The sequence below is a fragment of the Aegilops tauschii genome, chromosome 3 (assembly GCF_002575655.3).
Source record: "Aegilops tauschii subsp. strangulata cultivar AL8/78 chromosome 3, Aet v6.0, whole genome shotgun sequence".
Classification (NCBI taxonomy): domain Eukaryota; kingdom Viridiplantae; phylum Streptophyta; class Magnoliopsida; order Poales; family Poaceae; genus Aegilops; species Aegilops tauschii.
In genome coordinates, this window is record NC_053037.3 from 426084430 (window position 1) to 426108730 (window position 24301).

Consider the following 24301-nt stretch of genomic DNA (forward strand, 5'->3'; position numbering starts at 1 on the left):
GGTTGAGGAGGGGCAGATGAATGAGTGGCCACGGCGTGGCCCGAGTGGATAAGGGTAGCCCTATGCCGACAGCCATGCCGTAGGCATAGGCTTGGTCCCACCTGCCAGGGACAGGGCCGGCGAGTGGATAAGAGGCATATGCCGACGGCGAGGCCTTCGACATAGATAGGATGCCTATGCCGACGGCAAGGCCGTAGGCATAGATGGAAACACCTTTTTTTGAAAAAGTAGTCCCACCTCGCCCAGGGACAAGCAATTTGACCTGTTTAAATGGTTCACTAATCCATACGTTATAAGCTCCGGTATTCATTAGACTTCTGTGAAGAAAACGGAGAATTACTATGAAACTTTCAGTGCCCGGGCAGCCGGCCCGGTGCCCGGGCACTGAAGGTTTCACGGTGATAGTCCGTTTTCCATGATGGATGCCGGTGTTTTTTATAAATTCAGTTATTATTTTTTAGATTTTTAGTTTACCGTGTGTATGGGACCCGGTGCAACGCCCGTGACACGGCGGCAGCGACGCCCGTGACACGGCGGCAGCGACGTCCGTGAGGGGGGGCACACCCCGGAGCCGCGTGCTGGGTGCCTGCGCCTGCCGCCACACTTCCACAAGCGTAGGAGGGCCCACCGTAACACCTGGCGGCATTGCTACCCCCAGGTACCCCGTCCCGTCTAACCCTGACACAGACGACCGCTGGATCTAGCCCTTTGACTTTCGCCGTAGGGGGTTTGACCGGTGGACCTTTTCACCGTGTTTTCATAGCCCAGCCCATAGCTACACCCCCGAACACCGTCCCGGCCCAACCCACCCCAAGATTCCCTCCATGTCGTCCCGACGTGGCCGTTTGCCCCCTCCCTGACATGGCGGCATCGACGCCCGTGAGGGGGGCACACAACGGAGCCGTGTGTCGGTGTCAAAACTGGCGGATCTCGGGTAGGGGGTCCCGAACTATGCGTCTAAGGTCGATGGTAACAGGAGACGAGGGACACGATGTTTACCCAGGTTTGGGCCCTCTTGATGGAGGTAATACCCTACTTCCTGCTTAATTGATGTTGATGAATATGAGGATTACAAGAGTTGATCTACCACAAGATCGTAATGGCTAAACCCTAGATGTCTAGACTGTATGATTATGATTGCCTTTACGGACTAAAACCCTCCGGTTTATATAGACACCGGAGGGGCCTAGGGTTGTGCAGAGTCGGTTTACAGAGGAAGGAATGTTCATATCCGAACGCCAAGCTTGCCATCCACGCAAAGGAGAGTCCCAGACGGACACAGGAGGAAATCTTCTATCTTGTATCTTCATGGCCCATCAGTCCGGCCCACGTCACACTGGCCGAACGCCCGAGGACCCCTTAATCCAGGGCTCCCTCAGTAGCCCCTGAACTAGGCTTCAATAACGATGTGTCCAGCGCGCAGATTGTCTTCGGCATTGCAAGGCGGGTTCCTCCTCCAAATACTCCAAAGTAGTCCTCGAACACAGAAAATGTGTCCAGCTCTACAAAACAAGCTCCACATACATCCGCAAAGATTATAATATTAACAAGTCCCATCTACTGAAATTTTTGTAGTGAGACGCCACGTCTCTGCACGGTCATTATTTCGAACCGTTTTTTAGCCTCTTGCTCCATGTTTCGAGATGCGGATTCCATTGGCACGTCTTGTCGAAGCAGAAATCATGTCCCCTTATCACGGGATTCTCATCAATACGGGCATGGGTAATCCAACCGTGTCATTGGCGATCGCTTGGGAATAGGCGAGCTTTAAGGCCTGTGAGGAGGCGTTCGATATTCATCGCCTTTATGAAGGGGTATAGACCCGTCTATCTCCCCCCACGCCTACCTCTTCCTCAATCTTCCCAACCTCAGGCTCCAGTGCCCAGGATTTGATTTCTCCCATTGCTACCAGGCCCTCTAGTTATGTCACTACAAGAAATACGTCAACTTGTGACCTTCTGTCAATGACCCTGAAAGAATTGGTCATAAATTTATGACCATTTTAGACCAATTGGTCAAAAGCTGTTCGGGGGGCTCCAAACCCTAACCCATAACGACCATTCTGGTCAGAAAGGTCGTAATTTCATTAGTGGTAATGGTCATAAAGCAGAATGCCCTGGTTCGTGCCTCATTTCTATCAAATTACGACCAATATAAAATGGTCACTACACTTGAGTTCGAATGCATTAGGATGATTAGGCAGCCACCTCAGCAACCTCGCTTATGTGTCACTGTCTAGGTGTCATTTTTGCATAAATGTTTTTATTCAACAGACAGGCGGTGCCCATTTGATAGCAGGTGGGAAGACACTCACAGGAGGGACCCATTTGACAGGTGGGTGAGCGAGCGTTTAATTCCCTAAAAAGTGTGTGCTAGCGGGGACTCGAACCCACGACCTGGTGCTGGGTTCGCTCGTTCTGTACCGCTGGGCTAGAGAGGGATTGTTGCTAATGTGTGGGTAGTTTTCTATATAGTATATAAAACCACGGCTATCTCGTATCAGTGACAAGTGGGACCTTCCGACCAGGTGGCAATGAACAGAGCAACACTTACCGTTTTTCTAGGTCTTCCGACCAGGTGGCGGCGGGCGGCGCCGGAAGCAACCAGCAGGGGCCAGTGGGCGGCGGGCAGCGGGCGGAAGCAACTGGTGGGGGCAGCGGACGAGGGCGGGGACGGCGACCGAAGCGACCAGCAGGGGCCGCTCGCCTTGCCCACGACCTCGCCATAGGTTACCTCGCCCACGGCCTCGCGACGGAAGCAACCAGCAGGTGCGGAGGCGGGGGCGGGGCCGGCAACGGAAGCAACCAGCAGGGGCGGAGGCGAGGCAGGGGCGTGGAGGCGAAGCGACCAGCAGGGGCGTGGGCGACCGACGGTGGTGGGGGCGGGGGCAGGAACGACGTCCTCGCCCACGCAAGGAGAGGCACGCCAAGCATGGGGGACTCGCCGCCGCCGCAAGCACACCTCCCGGTATGCACCCCTCACCTCTTTCCCCCTCTCCTCTCTCACTATCTGCACCTCGTCACCGAGCATGGATTTGAGTGGGAGATGGATTTCAGTCAGATGTTCTTCAGCATAGATGAATTTTGTTGATGCACTGTTAGGATTTAGGAGATAGCTTGCTTGTTTGGTAGATATTGCATAGATGAATTTTCTTGATGTACTATTAGGAGTTCTTTAGCTTGTTTGTTAAGAATTCTTTAGGCCTTGTTCGGTTAAGATTTGGGGGGAATTTGAGCTAGACGGGATTTAATCCCTGCCAATACCTGTTAACCCCTCTCATTTATCATGGAACCGAACAAGGCCTCAGTTGTTCTTCAATTGTTTGTCTACAGATTGTTACGATCATAGTAATTGTAATTGATAGAAACAGCATAGTATTTGTTAGGAGCTAGCTAGCTTGGTCTTCCCAGAAACATGATCCTTCTAAATCTTGGTTTGGTTTAATTTGAATTAGCCTTCTCTGCAACATAAATTCATGCCAATTTTTGTGTTGGTTTGATTTATAGTTTGGTTTGTTTCAGTGTTGTGGTTAGGCAACTAGCATATAAAATTTTCTGGAATTTTAGCTTCCATTACTGCCATTCATTTTCATTAATTAATGTTGATGCACTTAGATTGATTTCCTAAGTTGCAACAATTTGTTGTCTTTGGCAGATGGACAGAAGCTGGATTAGAAAAGGAGTTAGAATGTTTTCGAAAGAACATATGAAAGGAGTTGATGATTTCATGGCATTTGTTCGGGCAAATTTTGCCAAAGATGCTCACATTCTTTGCCCATGCTGCGAATGCCTCAACCGTTCAAGAATGGCTCAAGGAAGAGTGGAAGATCATCTGCTTCTTAATGGGATGTCCAGCACATATGATAGATGGATATATCATGGAGAACCTTTAGACGGACAACCTCAACATTTTGAAGCTGATACACAGGCCCCTCATATGATGGGTGGTGGTGATGCTGGCATTGATTTCATGGAAAAGGTTTTGCGAGATAATGTTGGTTTGGAGGAAGAGGATGGGCATGAAGATGATAGGATTCCTGGCCTATTGAAGGATCTGTACGATGCTGAAGATCGTGCTGATGGAGAGAAGTCGTTGTTTGCTGAGGTGTTAGAGGAGGCGAAGGGCGCAGCTCATGAAGGGGGTAAATTTTCAAGATTTACCTTCACCGTGAAGTTACCCCACATCAAGTCTTTCTACCGGATTAGCAATGCTGCATTCAATGCAATACTCCGCCTTTTGAGCTTGCAATTCCTTGATAGCTGTGTTCCGAGAGCTTATGATGAAGCATTGAGCATAATCCGCAGGCTGGGGCTAGGTTATGTTTCAATACATGTGTGCCCAAATAATTGTGTCTTGTTTCGGAAGGATTTAGCAAAGCATGACAACTGCCCAAAATGCAATGCCACTAGGTGGAAGGATGCTGATGGGAAGAAGTCAATACCAGAGAAGGTACTGAGGCACTTTCCGTTGATACCAAGACTGCAGCGGATGTTTATCTTGAAGAAATCATCGCTGGAGGTATAATGGCACAAGATGAAGCGGCAACCTGTGGACAATGAGCTGAGCCAACCAGCGGACGGAGAGGCATGGAAAGTGTTTGACATAATACATGTAGGTTTTGCTGCAGATCCAAGGAACATAAAACTTGGCATTGCCACAGATGGCTTTAATCCGTTTGGGAACATGAGCACGTCTTATAGCATGTGGCCAGTTTTTGTGGTGCCGTACAACCTGCCACCATGGGCATGCATGGATCAATCCAACTTCATGATGTCGTTGCTTATCCCGGGTCTAGAGTCTCCAGGAAAGGATTTTGATGTCTTTATGGAGCCCCTCGTAGAAGAACTGCTCCAGCTCTAGACTGGTGTACCTACATAAGATGCCTTGAGTCCGGAAGAAAAGTTCAATCTACATGCTGCAATCATATGGTCCATCCATGATTTCCCAGCTCTGCACACTCTGTCTGGGAGGATCACAGCGGGTTATAAGGCATGTGTCCATTGTGACAAAGACCCTTGCTCAAAGAGAATAAGGAGCAAGATCTGCTATATTGGGCACCGCCGCTTTCTTCCCCGAAACCATCGCTGGCGAAGAAGCAAAGATTTTAATGGTGAGAATGAAACCCGTGACAAGCCAGTTGAATTCACTAAAGAAGAGCTGGAGCAGCAACTTGAAAAGGTGAAAGATGTGAGACCAGGAAAGCTTGCAAAGAAAAGAAAGCATGAGGAAGGTCAATGTTGGGACCGGAGGTCTTGTTTGTGGGACCTGCCATACTGGTCTGATCTGAAATTAAGGCATAATCTCGATGTAATGCACATTGAGAAAAACATATGCAAGAATCTGCTAGGGACATTTCTGAACATTGAAGGGAAGACAAAGGACACGGTTAGTTCTAGGCTTGATTTGGAGGACATGGGCATAAGAGAATATTTGCATCTACAACAGAATGAAGATGAAGATTCATTTGAAATGCCACGAGCATGGTATACAATGAGTAAAGAACAAAAGCTTGCATTCTGTGAATTCCTAAGAGCGGTGAAATTTCCAGATGGTTATGCTGTTAACCTAGCAAAGTGTGTTACTTCTGATGGATTCAATCTTTTAGTACTGAAAACCCATGATTGTCACATCCTGATCCAAAGGATTTTACCGGCGGGCCTCCGAGGAATCATGGACAAGGATATATATGAAGCGGTTGCTGAGCTGGGAAATTTCTTTAGAGAACTGTGCTGCAAAACACTCAAGTTAACTGTCCTGGAAAGACTTGAAAAAGAAATCCGAATTATTCTTTGCAAGCTCGAGAAGATTTTCCCTCCAGCTTTCTTCACCGTGATGGTCCATTTGGCGGTGCACTTACCAAAAGAGGCAATGCTTAGAGGCCCTGTGTAATACGGTTGGATGTACCCAACCGAAAGAGGGCTGCTTACTCGTAAGCGTTATGTGCGAAACACGGCAAGACGTGAAGGTTCTATTGCTGAAGCATATGTTGTTGACGAGTGCTTGACTTTTTGCTCTAGATACTTTGGCGATGTGGAACCAAGATGGAACCGGCCGGGCAGAAATAGAGAGCGGTCTGATTCGCAAAGTCGTGATGTCTCTGTTTTCAACCATGGTGTGAACTTTCTTGGAGCCTCACAATACTTGGAGGCTAGTGATGAGTATGACAAGATGGTTTGGTATGTGCTTAGAAATTGCGCCGGGGTTCTACCATATATCGAGTACGTTATATCTTGTGCACTCATTATATATATTTTTTGCTTGGGTTGGCACCAGCCTAATGTTTTAATTCACATGTTTTGTATGCAGTGCAGGAAATGCAAGGAAGAGTTAAATCAGGAAGAAAGCAAGATCCATGTTGATAAAAGGGTTGCCAAGGGGTTTGCTAATTGGTTTAAGAATCATGTGAGATCTTTAGCCACATGTTTGATGTTTTGTGTGTTATTCACCAACTGTTAAATACCATTGTTTGCTAAATGGTTTATTTGTGCAGATTGGAAAGTTGCATGAGGAGAAGATGGTCAGTGGTGATCTATTTGCTTTGGCATGCTTACCGGATAAGCGAGTGAGAGTGTATTCAGCATGCATTGCTGACAGTGTCCGGTACCACACCGTTGACCGCGAGGAAAAAAGGAAGACACAGAATAGTGGAATCGTCACCGAGGGGTCACATGATCGTGAGATCATTGACTTCTATGGTCAGTTGAGAAGCATTGTAGAGTTGCAGTACAACTCTAGTGGAGGAATCCATCACTCAGTTGTCTTATTTCGCTGTGACTGGTTTGAGCTTGGTAGCAAGAAGAAGAGAGACTCTTTTGGCAAATATGATGGCCAATTCAAAAGCATCAGCACTGCAAGGTGCTGGTATAAGAGTGATCCCTTTATTCTAACAACACAAGCAACAATGGTGTTTTATCTGCCAGACACTCTTTTGCACGGAAAATGGTGAGTTGTGCAAAACTTTGAGCACAGACACTTGTGAAGTGTGACTGAAACTGAAGTGGAAAAGGGTCCCGGTGGTGGTGGACTAACATACCAGGATGATGACTCTACGGAAGTTCTGTTGCAAGCTGATGATGACTCTGTTGGGGAACGTAGTAATTTCAAAAAAATTCCTACACACACGCAAGATCATGGTGATGCATAGCAACGAGAGGGGAGAGTGTTGTCCACGTACCGTCGTAGACCGACAGCGGAAGCGTTATCACAACGCGGTTGATGTAGTCGTACGTCTTCACGATCCGACCGATCAAGTACCGAACGTACGGCACCTCCGAGTTCTACACACGTTCAGCTCGATGATGTCCCTCGAACTTCGATCCAGCCGAGTGTTGAGGGAGAGTTTCGTTAGCACGACGGCGTGGTGACGATGATGATGTTCCACCGACGCAGGGTTTCGCCTAAGCTCCGCAACGGTATTATCGAGGTGTAATATGGTGGAGGGGGGCACCGCACACGGCTAAGAGATCTCAAGGATCAATTGTTGTGTCTATGGGGTGCCCCCCTGCCCCCGTATATAAAGGAGCAAGGAGGAGGCAGCCAGCCAAGGGGAGAGGCGCGCCAAAGGGGGAAGTCCTACTCCCACCGGGAGTAGGACTCCTCCTTTCCTTGTGGGAGTAGGAGAAGGGAAGGGGAAAAGAGAAAGAAGGAAGGGTGCGCCCCCCTTCCCTAGTCCAATTCGGACCAGACCATGGGGAGGGGTGCGGCCATCTTTTTAGGCCTTTCTCTCCTTTCCCGTATGGCCCATTAAGGCCCAATACGAATTCCCGTAACTCTCCGGTACTCCGAAAAATACCCGAATCACTCGGAACCTTTCCGAAGTCCAAATATAGTCGTCCAATATATATCGATTTTTATGTCTCGACCATTTCGAGACTCCTCGTCATATCCCCGATCTCATCCGGGACTCCGAACTCCTTCGGTACATCAAAACTCAATAAAACTGTCATCGTAACGTTAAGCGTGTGGACCCTACGGGTTCGAGAACTATGTAGACATGACCGAGACACGTCTCCGGTCAATAACCAATAGCAGGACCTGGATGACCATATTGGCTCCCACATATTCTACGAAGATCTTTATCGGTCAGACCGCATAACAACATACGTTGTTCCCTTTGTCACTGGTATGTTACTTGCCCGAGATTTGATCGTCGGTATCTCGATACCTAGTTCAATCTCGTTACCGGCAAGTCTCTTTACTCGTTCTGTAACACATCATCCCGCAACTAACTCATTAGTCACAATGCTTGCAAGGTTTATAGTGATGTGCATTACCGAGTGGGCCCAGAGATACCTCTCCGACAATCGGAGTGACAAATCCTAATCTCGAAATACGCCAACCCAACAAGTACCTTTGGAGACACCTGTAGAGCACCTTTATAATCACCCATTTACGTTGTGACGTTTGGTAGCACACAAAGTGTTCCTCCGGTAAACGGGAGTTGCATAATCTCATAGTCATAGGAACATGTATAAGTCATGAAGAAAGCAATAGCAACATACTAAACGATCGGGTGCTAAGCTAACGGAATGGGTCAAGTCAATCACGTCATTCTCCTAATGAGGTGATCCCGTTAATCAAATGACAACTCATGTCTATGGCTAGGAAACATAACCATCTTTGATTAACGAGCTAGTCAAGTAGAGGCATACTAGTGACACTCTGTTTGTCTATGTATTCACACATGTATTATGTTTCCGGTTAATACAATTCTAGCATGAATAATAAACATTTATCATGATATAAGGAAATAAATAATAACTTTATTATTGCCTCTAGGGCATATTTCCTTCAGTCTCCCACTTGCACTAGAGTCAATAATCTAGTTCACATCGCCATGTGATTTAACATGAATAGTTCACATCACCATGTGATTAACACCCATAGTTCACATCGTCATGTGACCATCACCCAAAGGGTTTACTAAGGTGTGATCATGTTTTGCTTGTGAGATAATTTTAGTCAACGGGTCTGTCATAGTCACATCGCCATATGCAAATTTCTATGTCTTCAATGCTCTGCATGGAGCTACTCTAGCTAATTGCTCCCACTTTCAATATGTATCTAGACCGAGACTTAGAGTTATCTTGATTAGTGTCAAAACTTGCATTGACGTAACCTTTTACGACGAGCCTTTTGGCACTTCCATAATCGAGAAACATATCCTTATTCCAGTAAGGATAATTTTGACCGCTGTCTAGTGATCTACTCCTAGATCACTATTGTACTCCCTTGCCAAAATCAGTGTAGGGTATACAATAGATCTGGTACACAGCATGGCATACTTTATAGAACCTATGGCCGAGGCATAGGCAATGACTTTCATTCTTTTTCTATCTTCTGCCGTGGTCGGGTTTTTTAGTCTTACTCAATTTCACACCTTGTAACACAGGCAAGAACTCTTTCTTTGACTGTTCTATTTTGAACTACTTCAAAATCTTGTTAAGGTATGTACTCATTGAAAACTTTATCAAGCGTCTTGATCTATCTCTATAGATCTTGATGCTCAATATGTAAGCAGCTTCACCGAAGTCTTTCTTTGAAAAACTCCTTTCAAACACTCCTTTATGCTTTGCAGAATAATTCTACATTATTTCTGATCAACAATATGTCATTCACATATACTTATCAGAAATGCTGTAGTGCTCCCACTCACTTTCTTGTAAATACGGGCTTCACCGCAAGTCTGTATAAAACTATATCCTTTGATTAACTTATCAAAGCGTATATTCCAACTCCGAGATGCTTGCACCAGTCCATAGATGGATCGCTGGAGCTTGCATATTTTGTTAGCACCTTTAGGATTGACAAAACCTTCTGGTTGCATCATATACAACTCTTCTTTAATAAATCCATTAAGGAATGTAGTTTTGTTTATCCATTTGCCAGATTTCATAAAATGTGGCAATTGCTAACATGATTCAGACAGACTTTAAGCATAGATACGAGTGACAAACTCTCTCATCGTAGTCAACACCTTGAACTTGTCGAAAACCTTTTGCGACAATTCTAGCTTTGTAGACAGTGACACTACTATCAGCGTCTGTCTTCCTCTTGAAGATCCATTTATTTTCTATGGCTTGCCGATCATCGGGCAAGTCAACCAAAGTCCATACTTTGTTCTTATACATGGATCTCATCTCAGATTTCATGGCCTCAAGCCATTTTGCGGAATTTGGGCTCACCATTGCTTCTTCATAGTTCGTAGGTTCGTCATGGTCTAGTAACATAACCTCCAGAACAGGATTACCGTACCACTCTGGTGCGGATCTTACTCTGGTTGACCTACGAGGTTCAGTAATAACTTGATCTGAAGTTCCATGATCATCATCATTAACTTCCTCACTAATTGGTATAGGCGTCACAGAAACTGGTTTCTGTGATAAACTACTTTCCAATAAGGGAGCAGGTACAATTACCTCATCAAGTTCTACTTTCCTCCCACTCACTTCTTTCGAGAGAAACTCCTTCTCTAGAAAGGATCCATTTTTTAGCAACGAACGTCTTGCCTTCGGATCTGTGATAGAAGGTGTACCCAACTGTCTTCTTTGGGTATCCTATGAAGACACATTTCTCCGATTTGGGTTTGAGCTTATCAGGATGAAACTTTTTCACATAAGCATCGCAACCCCAAAATTTTAAGAAACGACAACTTTGGTTTCTTGCTAAACCTCAGTTCATAAGGCGTCGTCTCAATGGATTTTGATGGTGCCCTATTTAACGTGAATGCAGCTGTCTCTAATGCATAACCCCCAAAACGATTAGTGGTAAATTGGTAAGAGACATCATAGATTGCACTATATCCAATAAAGTACGGTTATGACGTTCGGACACACCATTATGCTGTGGTGTTCCAGGTGGCATGAATTTGTGAAACTATTCCACATTGTTTTAACTGAAGGCCAAACTCGTAACTTAAATACTCTTCTCCACGATCAGATCGTAGAAACTTTATTTTCTTGTTACGATGATTTTCTGCTTCACTCTGAAATTATATGAACTTTTCAAATGTTTCAGACTCTTGTTTCATTAAGTAGATATACCCATATCTGCTCAAATCATCTGTGAAGGTCAGAAAATAATGATACCTGCTACGAGCCTCAATATTCATCGGACCACATACATCTGTATGTATGATTTCCAACAAATCTGTTGCTCTCTCCATACTTCCGGAGAACGGCGTTTTAGTCATCTTGCCCATGAGGCACGGTTCGCAAGCATCAAGTGATTCATAATCAAGTGATTCCAAAATCCCATCAGTATGGAGTTTCTTCATGCGCTTTACACCAATATGACCTAAACGGCACTGCCACAAATAAGTTGCACTATCATTATTAACTTTGCATCTTTTGGCTTCAATATTATGAATATGTGTATCACTACGATCGAGATCCAACAAACCATTTTCGTTGGTGTGTATGACCATAGAAGGTTTTATTCATGTAAACAGAACAACAATTGTTCTCTAATTTAAATGAATAACCGTATTGCAATAAACATGATCAAATCATATTTATGCTCAACGCAAACACCAAATAACACTTATTTAGTTTCAACACTAATCCCGAAAGTACAAGGAGTGTGCGATGATGATCATATCAATCTTGGAACTACTTCCAACACACATCGTCACCTCGCCTTTTACTAGTCTCTGTTTATTCTGCAACTCCTGTTTTCGAGTTACTACTCTTTAGCAACTGAACCAGTATCAATTACCGAGGGGTTGCTATAAACACTAGTAAAGTACACATCAATAATCTGTATATCAAATATACCTTTGTTCACTTTTACTAGTCTCTGTTTATTCTGCAACTCCCGTTTCGAGTTACTACTCTTAGCAACTGAACCAGTATCAATTACCAAGGGGTTGCTATAAACACTAGTAAAGTACACATCAATAATCTGTATATCAAATATACCTTTGTTCACTTTGCCATCCTTCTTATCCACCAAATAGTTGGGGTAGTTCCGCTTCCAGTGACCAGTCCCTTTGCAGTAGAAGCACTTAGTCTCAGGCTTAGGACCAGACTTAGGCTTCTTCACTTGAGCAGCAACTTGCTTGCCGTTCTTCTTGAAGTTCCCCTTCTATCCCTTTGCCCTTTTCTTGAAACTAGTGGTCTTGTTAACCATCAACACTTGATGTTTTTCTTGATTTCTACCTTCGTCGATTTCAGCATCACGAAGAGCTTGGGAATTACTTTCGTCATCCCTTGCATACTATAGTTCATCACGAAGCTCTACTAACTTGGTGATGGTGACTAGAGAATTCTGTCAATCACTATTTTATCTGGAAGATTAACTCCCACTTGATTCAAGCGATTGTAGTACCCAGACAATCTGAGCACATGCTCACTAGTTGAGCGATTCTCCTCCATCTTTTAGCTATAGAACTTGTTGGAGACTTCATATCTCTCAACTCGGGTATTTGCTTGAAATATTAACTTCAACTCCTGGAACATCTCATATGGTCCATGACGTTCAAAACGTCTTTGAAGTCCCGATTCTAAGCCGTTAAGCATGGTGCACTAAACTATCAAGTAGTCATCATATTGAGCAAGCCAAACGTTCATAACGTCTGCATCTGCTCCTGCAATAGGTCTGTCACCTAGCGGTGCATCAAGGACATAATTTTTTCTGTGCAGCAATGAGGATAATCCTCAGATCACGGATCCAATCCGCATCTTTGCTACTAACATCTTTCAACATAATTTTTCTCTAGGAACATATCAGAAATAAACAGGGAAGCAACAACGCGAGCTATTGATCTACAACATAATTTGCAAAATACTATCAGGACTAAGTTCATGATAAATTTAAGTTCAATTAATCATATTACTTAAGAACTCCCACTTAGATAGACATCTCTCTAATCATCTAAGTGATTACGTGATCCAAAGCAACTAAACCATGACCGATTAACACGTGAGATGGAGTAGTTTCAATGGTGAACATCACTATGTTGATCATATCTACTATATGATTCACGCTCGACCTTTCGGTCTCCGTGTTCCGAGGCCATATCTGTTATATGCTAGGCTCGTCAAGTTTAACCTGAGTATTCCGCGTGTGCAACTGTTTTGCACCCGTTGTATTTGAACGTAGAGCCTATCACACCCGATCATCACGTGGTGTCTCAGCACGAAGAACTTTCGCAACGGTGCATACTCAGGGAGAACACTTATACTTTGATAATTTAGTGAAGGATCATCTTATAATGCTACCGTCAAACAAAGCAAGATAAGATGCATAAAGGATTAACATCACATGCAATCAATATAAGTGATATGATATGGCCATCGTCATCTCGTGCTTGTGATCTCCATTTCCGAAGCACCGTCATGATCACCATCGTCACCGGCGCGACACCTTGATCTCCATCGTAGCATCGTTGTCGTCTCGTCAATCTTATGCTTCTACGACTATCGCTACCGCTTAGTGATAAAGTAAAGCATTACATGGCAATTGCATTGCATACAATAAAACGACAACCATATGGCTCCTGCCAGTTGCCGATAACCCGGTTACAAAACATGATCATCTCATACAACAAATTATATCACATCATGTCTTGACCATATCACATCACAACATGCCCTGCAAAAACAAGTTAGACGTCCTCTACTTTGTTGTTGCAAGTTTTACGTGGCTGCTACGGGCTTAGCAAGAACCGTTCTTACCTACGCATCAAAACCACAACGATAGTTTGTCAAGTTGGTGCTGTTTTAACCTTCGCAAGGACCGGGCGTAGCCACACTCGGTTCAACTAAAGTGAGAGAGACAGACACCCGCCAGTCACCTTTAAGCAACGAGTGCTCGCAACGGTGAAACCAGTCTCGCGTAAGCGTACGCGTAATGTCGGTCCGGGCCGCTTCATCTCACAATACCGCTGAACCAAAGTATGACATGCTGGTAAGCAGTATGACTTATATCGCCCACAACTCACTTGTGTTCTACTCGTGCATAGCATCAACGCATAAAACCTGGCTCGGATGCCACTGTTGGGGAACGTGGTAATTTCAAAAAAATTCCTACGCACACGCAAGATCATGGTGATGCATAGCAACGAGAGGGGAGAGTGTTGTCCACGTACCGTCGTAGACCGACAGCGGAAGCGTTATCACAACGCGGTTGATGTAGTCGTACGTCTTCACGATCCGACCGATCAAGTACCGAACGTACGGCACCTCCGAGTTCTACACACGTTCAGCTCGATGATGTCCCTCGAACTCCGATCCAGCCGAGTGTTGAGGGAGAGTTTCGTCAGCATGACGGCGTGGTGACGATGATGATGTTCCACCGACGCAGGGCTTCGCCTAAGCTCCGCAACGGTATTATCGAGGTGTAATATGGTGGAGGGGGGCACCGCACACGGCTAAGAGATCTCAAGGATCAATTGTTGTGTCTATGGGGTGCCCCCCTGCCCCCGTATATAAAGGAGCAAGGAGGAGGCAGCCGGCCAAGGGGAGAGGCGCGCCAAAGGGGGAAGTCCTACTCCCACCGGGAGTAGGACTCCTCCTTTCCTTGTGGGAGTAGGAGAAGGGAAGGGGAAAAGAGAAAGAAGGAAGGGTGCGCCCCCCTTCCCTAGTCCAATTCGGACCAGACCATGGGGAGGGGTGCGGCCATCTTTTTAGGCCTTTCTCTCCTTTCCCGTATGGCCCATTAAGGCCCAATACGAATTCCCGTAACTCTCCGGTACTCCGAAAAATACCCGAATCACTCGGAACCTTTCCGAAGTCCAAATATAGTCGTCCAATATATCGATTTTTATGTCTCGACCATTTCGAGACTCCTCGTCATATCCCCGATCTCATCCGGGACTCCGAACTCCTTCGGTACATCAAAACTCAATAAAACTGTCATCGTAACGTTAAGCGTGTGGACCCTACGGGTTCGAGAACTATGTAGACATGACCGAGACACGTCTCCGGTCAATAACCAATAGCAGGACCTGGATGACCATATTGGCTCCCACATATTCTACGAAGATCTTTATCGGTCAGACCGCATAACAACATACGTTGTTCCCTTTGTCACTGGTATGTTACTTGCCCGAGATTTGATCGTCGGTATCTCGATACCTAGTTCAATCTCGTTACCGGCAAGTCTCTTTACTCGTTCTGTAACACATCATCCCGCAACTAACTCATTAGTCACAATGCTTGCAAGGTTTATAGTGATGTGCATTACCGAGTGGGCCCAGAGATACCTCTCCGACAATCGGAGTGACAAATCCTAATCTCGAAATACGCCAACCCAACAAGTACCTTTGGAAACACCTGTAGAGCACCTTTATAATCACCCATTTACGTTGTGACGTTTGGTAGCACACAAAGTGTTCCTCCGGTAAACGGGAGTTGCATAATCTCATAGTCATAGGAACATGTATAAGTCATGAAGAAAGCAATAGCAACATACTAAACGATCGGGTGCTAAGCTAACGGAATGGGTCAAGTCAATCACGTCATTCTCCTAATGAGGTGATCCCGTTAATCAAATGACAACTCATGTCTATGGCTAGGAAACATAACCATCTTTGATTAACGAGCTAGTCAAGTAGAGGCATACTAGTGACACTCTGTTTGTCTATGTATTCACACATGTATTATGTTTCTGGTTAATACAATTCTAGCATGAATAATAAACATTTATCATGATATAAGGAAATAAATAATAACTTTATTATTGCCTCTAGGGCATATTTCCTTCGGACTCTACGGAAGTTCCGGTGCAAAGCAGAGTGTGAAGGGACTGGGAACGTGTGCTCGTTGATGCTGTAACAGTTGAAGGCATCAAGAAAAGAAGAAAGGTGGTAGCAGATGGACATGAGAGCGAGGATGAGGAAAACATGACTGATCATACTATGCTGCAATATTGTAGTGATGATGAGGGAAACATGAGTGGGCATAGAGTTCCTTGTTTTCGTATCAACGACGATGAGTAGCGAAGGTAAATTTTGTCTCCTTGGTGAGCTAATGCTATTTTGTCTGCTTGGTATTTGTTGTTGATGTGATCCTGATGTAGTTTTTGTACTACAATTTTCTAGGTACCAAAATGCATGAGACTGTGTAGTGATGGAGAGGCAGATGATGGTTGAAGATACAATGCAAAATGATGTAGTTTTGGTGATCATGAAGTTTTGGTGATGGAAGATACAATGCAAAATGAAGATGTTGTTTTGGTGAACTGAAGATGCAAAATGATGCTCTAGTAGTGGCGATGTAGTTTTGGTGAACTGAAGATGTTGTTTTTAGAGCTGTTTTTTGAACTCAAGATGTTGTGGTGTAAAATGCTATTTTTTTGAACTGAGTAGTTTTGGTGATCATGTAGTTTTGGTTGTGATGTCAAGGTTTACAAAATGATGTGATCCTTAAGTTATTTTGAACTGAAGATGTTGCTTTGATCACCAAAATTCAGTTTTGGGTTTGATCATGTAGTTTCCAGAGCTGTTTTGGTCACAACTGAAGATGTTGCTTTAACTGAATTTTGCTTCAACTGAACATGGGTGCGCTCCATCAGACAGCTCGTCTGATCCCACGCGTGGCTCCATTTCACTATGAGCAAAAAAAATTGCGCGAGCGGGGACTCGAACCCACGACCGTGCGCTCATTTCACTGTGTTTCTACTAGTGGGCTAGGAAGAGGCTACTGGTCTTCTCCTCTATGCCATCTCTTTCAAAATCATCAAACTAGTCAAGTATCAAACACACACCTCGCTGACAAGTGGGCCACTCGACCCACTCGCTGAAAAGTGCGCCATTTTGCTACTCTACCCAAGCTACCAAAAAATATGCGCGTGGCCAAAAAATATGCGCGAGCGGGGGCTCGAACCCACGACCGAGCGCTTGTTTCAACACGTTCACTACCACTGAGCTAGGAAGAGACTGTTGGTTATGTACCCGAACGAAACTACATGTGTCTGAGAGAGTGGCTGTCTCTCAAACAAGTGGACCCTCCTCCTCTCATTTCCCCCTTCTTTTCCTTCCTCTCCCGCAACTCCTTCCTCTCTGCCGTCGCCGCCGCCGCCGCAGCTCATCTCCCACTGAGCCACCGCCGCCGCCGACCGCTGGAGGTTTGAATCCGCTGCCTTCCTCTCCCGCAACTCCTTCCTCTCCTGATAGGTTAGGGTTTTCTGCTGCTGTTTACTGGATTCGATTAGGGTTTGAATGGATTAGGGATTAGATTCGGTTAGGGTTTGATTCGAATGGAGGGGGGAGGGGGTGGGGTGGTGTTGTGCTGACCTTGGACTAGGGTTCATTTGGAAATTTGGGTTAGATAATTTGAAAGCCCACAACTAAGCTGACTGACCTAGCAAAATATGATATGAATCCTTCCTCTTAACTTAGTAGCAAAATATGATATGGTTCAAATTAGTTAAAGTAGATAGATTAGGTTTCTTATCTACTATTGAGGCCCTGTTGATGTTGATGTTTTTGGTGCTAGCAAAATATGGAATGAGTAGAAGAAGAAAACAGAGTGTTGTTGATGTTTTTGCCATCAGAAATGTCCTTGTTTTGGCCAAGATAGAGTAGTAGAAAATTGAGGCCATTGCCATTTATAGTAGTATTCCAAAGTGAGGCCTTGGCAAACACATGTAGTAAATATTCTACCTTGAAGTGCTTGTTTCCTATGTTATGACCCAACTTGGCTCTGACACTAGTAAGATCAGACTCATCTTCCCATATGGTTCCTTTATAGATATGCAAAGCGGCAGATATGTTCGTTTTTCATTTTTTGAATGCTTAAAACATGTGTTTTTCGTGAAGCGGCTACAAGGAGGGTCACCCCAAACGGCACCATTCCATGTCTATCTCAAAGTAGACTCTATTTTACGGATTGTCACAAAAAATCATGCATTTTCGACCCTCGTAGCTACTCCCAGCCATTCAGACAACCTTAGGCCGATTCAGCTGGAACCGGCTGGAATTTGAACTGCGGGTCCTCCATAGCTTGCCCGTTATTTTCGCTAAAAATCCTTTTTAGCTTCACAGGTAGGCATTTCATCAAAGAATCGACAACAGATTTGCATGACTCAAACCCTAGCCACGGACGGCCGCCGCGACGAAATCGGACGGTTTTTGAAAACACCGTATAAAATTCAAAAAAATCAAAAAAATGAGAGACCTCCGCGTCACATCATCAAATGTGGCCTACCAACTAGCAAAAATACTAAACTTGGAATACCAACATTTTCTTGAAAAGGTGTTCTTAGAAACGACGTACCATGAACGAAGATTCATGGCTTTCAAGCCAAACTAGCAATGATATGGCCGCATCCGTTGAATAGTTTTTGATAATATGCCCAAATTTGGGGCATGCCTCCGTCTTGTGATGGCAAACAATGTTGCCAAAGCTAGGTTCCAACTTGTTTCACAAAAAACCGTTTTCATTTTTTGAATGCTAAAAACATGTGTTTTTCGTGAAGCGGCTACAAGGAGGGTCACCCCAAACGGCACCACTCCATGTCTATCTCAAAGTAGACCCTATTTTACGGACGGTCGCCAAAAATCATGCATTTCTGACCATCATAGCTACTCCCGGCCATTCAAACAACCTTCGGCCGATTCAGCTGGAACGGGCAGGAATTTGAACTGCGGGTCCTCCATAGCTTGCCCGTTATTTTCGCTAAAAAACCTTTTTAGCTTCACAGGTAGGCATTTCATCAAAGAATCGACAACATATTTGCATGACTCAAACCCTAGCCACGGACGGCCGCCGCGACGAAATCGGACGGTTTTTGAAAACACCGTAAAAAATTCAACAAAAATGGGAGACCTCCGCGTCACATCATCAAATGTGGCCTACCAACTAGCAAAACTAGAAAACTTGGAATACCGACGTTTTCTTGAAAAGGTGTCCACAAAAACGACATACCATGAACGAAGATTCATGGCTTTCAAGCCAATCTAGCAATGATATGGCCGCATCCGTTGAATAGTTTTTGATAATATGCCCAAATTTGGCGCGTGCCTCCTTCTTGTGATGACAAACAATGTTGCCAAAGCTAGGTTCCAACTTGTTTCACAAAAAAACCGTTTTTTATTTTCTGAATGCTAAAAACATGCGTTTTTCGTGAAGCGGCTACAAGGAGGGTCACCCCAAACGGCTCCATTCCATGTCTATCTCAAAGTAGACCCTATTTTATGGACGGTCACCAAAAATTATGCATTTCCGACCCTTGTAGCTACTCCGGCCATTCAGACAACCTTCGGCAGATTCAGCTGGAACCGGCTGGAATTTGAACTTCGGGTCCTCCATAGCTTGCCCGTTATTTTCGCTAAAAATCCTATTTAGCTTCACAGGTAGGCATTTCATCAAAGAATCGACAACAGATTTGCATGACTCAAACCCTAGCCACGGACGGCCGCCGCGACGAAATCGGCTGGTTTTTGAAAACACCGTAAAAATTTCAAAAAAATGGGAGACCTCCGCGTCACATCATCAAATGTGGCCTACCAACTAGCAAAAATACAAAACTTGGAATACCGACGTTTTCTTGAAAAGATGTTCTCAAAAACGACCTACCATGAACGAAGATTCATGGCTTTCAAGCCAAACTAGCAATGATATGGCCACATCCGTTGAATAGTTTTTGATAATATGCCCAAATTTGGCGCATGCCTCCGTCTTGTGATGGCAAACAATGTTGCCAATGCTAGGTTCCAACTTGTTTCACAAAAAAACCATTTTTCATTTTTTGAATGCTGAAAACCTGCGTTTTTCATGAAGCGGCTACAAGGAGGGTCACCCTAAACGGCGCAATTCCATGTCTATCTCAAAGTAGACCCTATTTTATGGACGGTCGCCAAAAATCATGCATTTCCTGCCCTCGTAGCTACTCCCGGCCATTCAGACAACCTTCGGCCGATTCAGCTGGAACCGGCTGGAATTTGAACTGCGGGTCCTCCATAGCTTCGCCGTTATTTTTGCTAAAAATCCTTTTTAGCTTCACAGGTAGGCATTTCATCAAAGAACCGACAACAGATTTGCATGACTCAAACCCTAGCCACGGACGGCCGCCGCGACAAAATTGGCCGGTTTTTGAAAACACCGTAAAAAATTCAAAAAAATTCAAAACAATGAGAGACCTCCGCGTCACATCATCAAATGTGGCCTACCAACTAGCAAAAATACTAAACTTGGAATACCGGTGTTTTCTTGAGCTATTCAGTATGATTTTAACCATGATTTCTACAAAGTTAACAAAAAAACCTAAATTTTTCTGCCTCCAAACCCAAAAGAATTTCCCTCCCGCGCCAAAATTTTCCCTCCACCAAAATTTCACTCTCCCAAAGTTTCCCTCCACTCCCACTACCAGGCGGGACCCACCACTCGCTCTCCCACTAACACGCGGGATCCCCTCCCCTCCCAAAATTTCCCCTCCCTTCCCCGTAACCCTAGCCCCGCCCCTCCAACCCCCATTCCCCACCCCACAACCCTAGCCCCGCCCCTCCTGTGCTCCACCCCAACAAACCCTGCTCCGCGCCGCCCCTCCCCTGCTCTGCGCCACCCCGCCGCCCCTCCTCTGCTCCATTCCCCACCTCCCCGCCCCGACGAATCCACGCCGCCCCACCGCCCCACTCCCTCCCCTGCTCCACGCTGACCCTCCGCGCCACCCCACCGTGTCGTGTTGCCCTACATCACCCGCATTGACTACATCGACGACGACGGCGGCTACATCGACTACATCGACGACGACAGCGGCTACATCGATGACAGCGCGATCGATGACGACCACCGCTGCATCATCAACATCATCCCCCTAGGTACTTCTCCCCTTGATCCATCTCCCCTCCTCTGGTGGATCCATCTCCCCTTTGGTGGTTCGGTCGATCCCCCTCATGGGTTAGGATATTCTAGGGTTAGGATCTCCTGGTGGTTCCGTAGGTCCTTGTTCTTGGGGTTAGAGTTAGGGTTCATGTTTATTGTTGCGTGGGGATGATCTCCCTCTGGTTCATGGGGTTAGGGTTAGGGTTCATGGGGTCAGGGTTAGGACCTCCTGGTGGTTCGTTCGATCCCCTTCTGGTAGTCCACTTCATGGTTTAGGGTTCATGTTGGAGAGGAAGTGCATGATTTTAGGGGATGGGGATGGATGAGGAAGTGGATGATTTTAGGGGATGAGGAAGTGGATGATGTCTGGTTCATAGTGCTTGTATCAGTACTTGCTTGTGTATGGTTCAATTACTAAGCTAGCATAGATGGTGAATTAGGGTTTCCAACAGCACTACTTGCTTGTATCAGTAGCACTTGGAAAAGAAGCTGCTTGCTTGCTTCTTTGTATCAACAGTACTTGCTTGCTTGTTACCCTTCAATTTCCTTCCTTGCTTGCTTGTTACTGTCAGTAGCACTATGCTTGTTTCTATCAATAGCACTTTCCATGTTGCTTGCATGTATTAGTAGCACTTATGCACTTTGCTTGCTTGCAACTAGGGTTAGTATCAACATGTACTTGATTGCTTGTAGCACTTTGCTATCGGTAGCACTACTGGGGTCTGTAGCATGAAGCTTGTGTTCTTCTTTCCAGTGAACAAGAGAATGCTTAGTACTTATTGTGGTATTGGAATTCCTGGTGTGTTAAGGCAGTATGACTAGTTTTAATATATACTAGATTGGTGCTAGATAATTTTGGGTGCTGTAATATACAAGGTTGATTCTAATTGTCGAAATGTCTTAACTTGTGTCATCAAATCTGTAGCCATTTTGGTGTGTAGAGGCAGCATAATCAATAGTTGAGTATAGTTTTTTCATCTGTTTTTGTACTGCTGCAAGTATAGTTGTTTCATGCTTTACCAATGGCAACATCTAGTTGTTTTGAAGGTCCTCATGATATACTCGTCTAGCTTGCTGTCAGACTGTCTAAGCATATGTACATGACACTAATTCACTAGTTCATGTTGCTTGCTTGCTAGCATACATGGTTAATTTGGGTTTCCATCAGCAGTACTTGCTTGTATCAGTAGCACTTGGAGAAGAAGCTAATTGCTTGCTTATTAATTAGGGTTTGTATCAATAGTACTTGCTTGCTTCTCTCCAATTTCCTTCATTGCTTGCTTGTTTATATCAGTAGCACTTTGCTTGCTTGCTTGCTTGTATTAGTAGCACTTATGCACTTTGCTTGCTTGCTACTAGTGTACATGCATGCTTGTTTAGTGCACTTACGTGTTTGCTTAATTAATAAGACTACATCACTGTATTGTTTATCCATCAAGTTTGCTTCACATGTATTACATGTATGTGCATGATGGTCCAAATGCTTTCATTTATTGATACAAGTGCATCATTTTACTTTATCCTTGTTGTATCTGATTGTTGTTTATTCTATTTTGCAAGCACCACCTCAAGTCATCCATGGCAAGGATGAGTCAAACATGAGGCCAACCGTTGGTATGCAACTTGCTCCTTGGGGTTATACTATCAGTTTTATAAAATATGTGTCTTAATATGCTAAGTGAAATGTATTGCTGCAATCTGAATAAGCTGGCTTAATTGTGCCCGTGTGCTGTTAGTCTTCCTTACCTGAATAACTAGGATTAAATGATAATAAAATCTCATAAGAAATGTTTGGCTGTCTGTCCATGCATTCCAAACATTCACCTAATAGTTACGTTTCCTTTATCATGCAAAGAAGAGCCTCTCATCGAGTACGAGAAGGTTAGGGATAGAAATATCATGAGGAACAATCGGATGTTCCAGTCCCTTGGCATCGGTGCAATAGCGTCGATGATTAGGAAAACAAATGATGTACAAGAAGGTAGAAGTGATGAGGTTCGAGAAGGTAGTGGAGTTATCAATGATGACCCAGAGTACAATCCTAAGGAGGATGAAGTTATTGATTGAGAGGAAGTGGATGATGTCGTAGTGAAGAAGACTGTTAAGGTGCAAACTCTGTCTTGCTTGGAGGGTTGGGGTTCTTTTATGCTATGTGTTTCCTTGTGCTCACATATTTCTCTTGTGATCTCATGCTTTTTTCCGTGCTGTTTATACGAGGCACTGAAGGAATCTAGGACGAAGAGGCCTAGTGTTAAGAAGACAGTCAACAAGAAGAAGAAGAGCTCAGAAACATCTGCTGCAATGCCTCCAGGAAGGGTGATGGCCCCAACTCCAGGACAAGAAAAGAGGATCCTAGAACCTGATGAACCTGCCCCTGATAGAGTCACAAGGCAGAAAGCAAAGATGGCGACTGCAACGGACCATCAGGAAAGTCTGCTGCGCATGGACTCTGAGACCTCGGTGCAAATGGGTGATGAGTTGCCGCCCATGGATGAAGGAACCACTCTCCGCATGGATGGAAGTGGCACTGTCTGCCTAGATGAAGGAGGAACTATCAGCAGAGATGAAGCAGCACTGTCCACATAGACCTCAGCCCTGTTGCACCTTCTATTGACAGGAATGCTGTCATCAATGAAGAAGAATAGCAGCTTGTGCTTCAACCAGGCAAGTTGACCTTTGCAATGCTCTCTTTTACTAGTGCATTTTCCAAATGGAATGATCATGTATGCTTTTGTCAATTCCTGCATTTTTCGATTTCTATTCTAATTTATGACTTCAATTTCATTTTCAGATGCAATGACTACCAAGACTAGACTTAGAAAGGGCAAAGGGCTAGAGAGAATCACCAAGTTGCTTGGTAGCAAGGTGCTTATCCATATTTCCGAAGGGATGAAGCATCCAGAGAAGCCTCTACAGGCAGCAAAGCTTGCTTCTGAGTGCGGACTCGTTGCAAGAAGCCATCTGCCGGTTCTTCCTCACTTCAAGCTATACAAAAAAATACTAGTCTATTGGAGAACTACATTGGGAAAGTTGCTGTAAGCTACTTGTTTCGTAGTTAATGTGCTATCTATTTTCTGTTACACCTATGCATGATCACTAATATTGTTCCTACCTTGTTTGTTGTCTTGGTAGGCAAATTTTGAGATGAACACGGACTCGGAGACCATCAAGATCGTGTGCAAACATATTCTACAAAAAAAATTCAAAGAACAGACGCCATCAGATCAAGAAGAAGTATTTTGATACCGTAGCCGCAAACAAAGTCAGCATCAAGTCTCCGGTGCCAGATCTGACGGACGGTGAATGGCAAGCTCTGGTGGAGATGTGGTCTACCCCAAGACACAAGGTTTGTCTCTGCTTTGTTTGCTGCTTTATGTTCTGCACATGATATGCTAGTGCTAGATCATGCTGACAGTATGCTTTTTTGTAGGAAACTTGTGTGTCGAACAAGATGAATCGAGAAAAAGTTGTGTGCAATCAGAGAACTAGTTCCAAGCACTACACAGCACACATTTCTGCCACTGTGAGAACTTTTC

General features: G+C 44.7%; 1 pseudogene; it reads left to right on the top strand.

Moving 5' to 3' along the window:
• Positions 1 to 3654: 3654 nt before the first annotated feature.
• Positions 3655 to 23351, top strand: LOC141042998 (uncharacterized; annotated as a pseudogene).
• Positions 23352 to 24301: the final 950 nt, after the last annotated feature.